We start from the raw sequence: 5,935 nt of genomic DNA, 5'->3' as shown, positions 1-5,935 counted from the left end.
CCGAGTTTTTTTATAACAAAATATATGTTATTTCTATATAAAGTATTCTTATATAGAGGTTTTATTGTAGTAGCATACAAAATGACTTTTATTTGTGGGACCCAATACAAATATCCATTGAGTTTGAAGCTTTTAAAACACATGTTTATATTATTATGTATTAGAATTTGATCGACAACTTTGAACTCTCGAACACTTATTCTAAGAAGCTTTAATACCATATAAAAAACCAATCGAACCAACAATTTAAGCTAATAGTTAAAGTCGAAGGATATATAGTTTTTATTATTATCTCTCACAATATATACAAAATTGATTAGAAACTATTGTCCAACATTTTAAACTACAATTTTGTGATTTCAACCTCATCATATTTTTTTTTAATTGGGATAAAGACTAAATTTAATACTAAAATTGATATTTCTTATAAACGTTAGAGTTAAATTTACAACATTTTATACGTTAGAATAAATCATTTTACTCGAAACCATAGAGTTAAATCTACCTTTTTTTTATCCTATAAATAATATTTTTGGGTAATATTTTATTATTAATATTAGAGGGTGCCCGCTATGGTTACTTTGTTTTTTACACAGTGCCGTTACTTGGTGTGGTTTTCACCATTGGATGATAGAGTATAAAATTAATCCAATGGTGAAAACCACACCAAGTAACGGTACTTTGTAAAAAACAAAGTAACAATAGCGAACACCAATATTAGAGTAATTAATTATCCCTTGTAATTATCTTCATTTTTCATTAGAATAATTTTGAAAAGGTTATAAATGTAATTTCACCTTCTCTCCCTCAGCTATAAATCCAACTCACATTCTCCCTCACCTTCTCATTCACTGCAAAAACCAACAGTAGCTCATAGACTGTAATTCCAGAAGAAGAAAGAGAGAGAAAGAAAGAGGTTGTAATTCCAGAAGAACAGGTATTTTAGATCCAATCTTTTCCTTTTTCCAGATCTAAATAGATCTAACTTTGAATCTTTGTGCAGTAAAAATGATGGTGAAAAAACGGGAAGAAAATCCATTTCAAGATGTGAGTGTATCAGCAGATCTTGAGAGCACTGATTGCAGAATGTCGCTGGCGAAAACCATCCTATTGCGGATATTCAAGAACTTCATCTCTTGGCTACTATATATATGTTGTGATGAGATGGTTATATTTCATTCAAATTTTGCAACCTTTCTTTCTCTTCTTCGAACCATTTTCTGTTCTTGGAAACAAAAAGGTGCTAATACCATAATTTTTCTTTAATTGAGTTTTTGTTCTTGCTAATTAAATTTGTTTCATGTTTGGGTGATTACAGAGTGGAAGAAACTCTCAAACACTTCATTGATCTTCCTGAATCACAACGTGGTATGAAAATTGCAATTCTTTCATCGTCTATTTGAATAGATCTGGTTTTAAAAGAAATGTAACTTCAACTTATTATAAAATTCAATAGTTTTTTCAAATTTTCTGCAGCTCTGCACATCTAATGTGGTTGATTTCAATTTCAATACTGACACAACTGCTTTTGACCACAACTTCTTTGAGACTTGGGGCTGCCAGCTGCTGTTGTCTTCATCAATACTCGGAAGGAGCTAGCTCCTAGGAGGCGCTAAGTTTAGGACAGCTAGATTGCATTGGGAGTAAAAGTTGTTAGATATATATTGTATTTATGGTAACTAACTATATATTGTATATTTATGGTAATTATCCTATATTATTATTATTACTCTATGAGCTAATCTAGCCTTAATTATAGGCAAATCATATCCTTTGTAATCTATATATATATATAATAAGGGTTCAATGGTTTAGCTCTTCTTGGGTTGTATAACTTAAATTTAATGGTGTGTCTTTCTGAGTTTATGACTTATGAGAACTATCCTATGGTTTGAAGAAGATCTAGATATGGAGAGGGTATGTTTAAAGTTTAAGTTTTTTACCTATGTAAAATAAGTTTTTTGTGATTCTGTCATTGGAGGAAACAGTTAAAAAAGGGAGTGGAAAGTTAATTCTAATAAAACTCAAGCATATTACACTTGAATGGCATATCAAAATATGCAATGCCAGTACGGAATTACACTTTTTTTTTTCTTTTGTAAATAAATGAGTGTAAATATAATTATAATACTACATTTTCTTTTAAGTAAAGGCTGGCAACAGAGAAGATGAGAGAGTAGTAGGCATCCCGAGCTACTACTAAGAGCATCTTCAACACTAACTAGTTATTTGACTCTCCAATACAACAACAACAACAAAGCCTTAGTCCTGAAATGATTCGGGGTAGGCTAACATGAACCATCATATAAAACCGTGAAATCAAGTCGAGATTAGTTAGTCAAATTATGTTTTGCTTCAACTATACTAACTATTTCATTCTTTATTTGATTATTTTATCATTAAAAGTGATTAAATTAAAAAAAAAAAGTAGAAAAAAGATACAAAAAAGGAAAGAGGAAGAATGAATAAAAAATAGAAATAGCTAGCCAAAGATACTAGCCAAATTTAGATAATGAAAACGGCTAGTTATTTATTTTAGAGAGCTATGTTACCTTGTTGGAGTGATTACTCTCTAAATGGCTAGCTAAATTTGACAATTTAGAGCCATGTCATCCTATTGGAGAATTTGATAATTTAGAGTCATGTCACCTTATTGGAGATATAATACCCGGAAAAAAAATCAATGTTATATTCATACATTTAAATTTTTGAAATTGAGATTTTAAATTATTAATTAAAGTTTATTATTTTAATAAAACAAATATTAATATTATATAATTATATTTGAAAGTAATATTCATATATATTAAATAATTATAACTAATTAATACCAAGGGGAATTGAAGTACGTTTTTATAGTATTTTACTTGAACATATTTATAGTGCTTAACAAAGAAACTATATATTTTATCATTATTAAAAAAAATTAAAAATTAATTCATTTAACTCAAGTTTAATTAGGGTACAACTCTATTCCTTATATACATAATATATAATGAGATCTTATTTTTTTTGGATGGAGCCGCAAACCATACCATTCTGGGGGAAGAAAAAAAAACCTAATTTCCATCTTCTGGAGCCGCCAATGTGGAGATCAGTTTGAAGCAAATAAAAACTATAGGATACGATGATCAAAAGGGTGATAAGTCAAGGACTGCTTGTAGTTTTCTCTCGGGTTTGATGTAAGTAGGTAATTACGTATATAGTTCTTTGTTTGTTTGCTTATTGAAATTGATTGTTATACGTGAGTAGTTAATTAAATATACAGTACCTTTCATTATATGTTTGTTGCCATGTTGATTGGTTGAGATAAAATGTTTATTGGTTCGATCTTCGTGTTCGATATGTGTAAGTGGTTAATTAAATATAGAGTATGTGTGCTTGTATGTTGGGTACTGTACTTGACTGATGTATTAATTGCTTATTGATTCGATTTATATGTTTGACATGTATACTTGATATTTATGACGACTACGGTGACGTGAACGAATTAAATTTGATATTGATGGTTGTGAGGACATGAATGAGTTTTTTTTTACCGAGACTTATTGGGGATAGAATGGAAATCGATTATGATATAGTTGATAAACTTTGGATAATATGAAAGACTGTAAATTATAAGAATAAGATCTTATCTAGGATAGTATATTCAATGGTTGCGACTCAAATGAGAAAAATGAATGTTGTGATCACGTGAAATATAAACACCCGGTATTTGTTATGACATGGTGTTAAGGTACCGGGTATTTGTTACAACATGGTATTTAGAGATAAGAGACGGGATATCGGGTATTTGTTACGACAGGGTATCCCACGATATGATTTTACTGGCCAAGCAACCATTGGGTATTACTATACTAGAGTAAGCAGGACCCTTTAAATAAATTAATAGTAATTTATCAATTATTGGATTGTTTGCTTGATAACTAATAAATTTAAATGCACAAAAACTATTGTATGCGCATGTGGTTGAACTGTGTATTTAATTAACTATCTTATTGAGTCGGCAGCTCATCCCTTGCCACCACCACTTTTCAGGAATAAAGGACTAGCGACGCTCGTATGGATCAGCCAGTATGTAGAGTCGTCTTTATTAACATTTTATTTCTAATAGTCTAGCTTATCTGCACTTTTGAATTTTATTAATATATTAAATGGAATTTATTATTGTTCCAAAAATTGACGATTTCTAAAAAGGGGTGTTACAGGAGATGCTCTAACCGTGAACCAATATTATTAAAGAAAAGAGAAAATTAACTGTAGAGAAGTACAAACACGATGCAAAAGAAGAAAACAACAAATGCAGATCGATAACAAAACGACCCCTAAGTTACAATAGAAAGAGGAAGAACAAAATGCAGGAAAAGAGTCCCACCATTCAAAACTAGAGGAAGTCCTTCCGTAATTAGCTCAAGAGTCAGCTACTTGATTCCCTTCTCGAAAAATATGAGAGACCACGATTGAAGCAACAAACATAAATATAGCATAAAGGTTTTGATTGTTGATGAAATACAGAGAAATAGTTCAAGATAATAAGTCATCTGTCTAACACTCAAGTATAAAGCCCCAAACACGGCCAAGAGCCTTTCGTTTACCCAGGGGTATTTTTGTCTTTGCGTAGTCCTTGGGGCATTTAAAACTTTCGGCATCCTTGGTATATATTCCAGAAGCAGTCCATTATTAATATTCCACAATGCACTCTATCACACTTCATCATTTGCTTAGTGAATCACCACCATCCATCACAAGGGAATATGATCAACGATTGTGATTGAGACATTTGTTTTGTCCTTGATTACTTAGCTTTGACATTTCTTACTTAGCAAACCTAGTATCAATATATAAATGTAATAGTTAGAATTATAATCTTCAATGAGAAAATTCTGAATCTAATTTCTAACCTTATTCAATTTATCAACCACAAAGGACGTAGAACTCGTGAAAGTTAAGCATTGCAGCCAGTCTTGACCGAACGGCCAAGGAACAGAATAAGAACGAGTGCCAAAAAGATGGACCACATATATCGAATCACTCTTCTAATTCTAAAATTTATTAACAAGATTATTTACATATCAATTAAAAAGTTTTCATGAAATTAAAATTATCTTAAGAGGCCAAGTCAAAGAATAAGGACTCAAAAGAAGATCACTAATGCAATTCAATGACTATAAGAAAGACAGGAATTTTCACATGCACCTTAATGAGCAAGTGAATTTGCTCATTCACCGTTAGATATAGGCTTATTATCTAAGCCTTGATGCGCGTAAAGTCTAGGTGTAGAGCTTTTCTAATGACGATTAAATGTGTATTGCGGTGAATGTGCTATGTCTATGGATTTGGTCTTTATAAATTGCTCTTAACTCTACTAGACGCTACGACTACTTAGGGGCAAGTGTACCCCGTCGTATCAAGTAATAATCCGGTTAAGACCGGGTATCGAATCCACGGGATTTATAATTACAAGTATTAGACGACTCGGTTTCGTATGTTATTTAAGCGGTGATTACTTTGGGGTAAAGTAAGACACAATTACACACTATTCCTAACTATTGGCGACACAGATTTGTGTAACTAAAACTCTATGAAGCGGGGCGTGTATGATAAGTTATAACCACGATAGATAACGACTCTAAATGTATACGGATAATGGTTTATTCTTGCAAAGACGACCAAATGTAGTAGGACCGACCCGTGAAGTACTTAGACTACGTGATTCCTAGTCAAGGCGTGTCTAATGCGGGGGAACTAGAAATTAGGGCTCGTAAGTTCCGTGGCTTGTCAATTCCTACGGTTTCCGGTTTGTCACTTCCGGTAGGGCAACACCTATATAATTCCCTAAAGATAGCCCGGATGGCGGCGGTAATCGCGTGCTCCTACACAATAGTCAATTATCAATATCAAAACAAGTAATAAACATTAATACGTAAAGAGAAAT

The 5,935-nt window shown here is 31.9% G+C and overlaps 1 long non-coding RNA gene across 1 annotated transcript; it reads left to right on the top strand.

Annotated features, from left to right (window-relative positions):
* The first annotated feature begins 828 nt into the window (after positions 1 to 828).
* LOC136200793 (uncharacterized) lies at positions 829 to 1,853 on the top strand. Its single transcript, XR_010673517.1, has 4 exons — positions 829 to 937; positions 1,004 to 1,240; positions 1,319 to 1,368; positions 1,477 to 1,853. It is a non-coding gene; the product is annotated as an uncharacterized lncRNA (long non-coding RNA).
* The last annotated feature ends 4,082 nt before the right edge of the window (positions 1,854 to 5,935 follow it).

The sequence above is a fragment of the Euphorbia lathyris genome, chromosome 7, assembly GCF_963576675.1.
Source record: "Euphorbia lathyris chromosome 7, ddEupLath1.1, whole genome shotgun sequence".
Taxonomy (NCBI): Eukaryota; Viridiplantae; Streptophyta; class Magnoliopsida; order Malpighiales; family Euphorbiaceae; genus Euphorbia; species Euphorbia lathyris.
The sequence above is the reverse complement of the archived record's forward strand: the minus strand, read 5'-3'. Positions and strand labels throughout refer to the sequence as shown.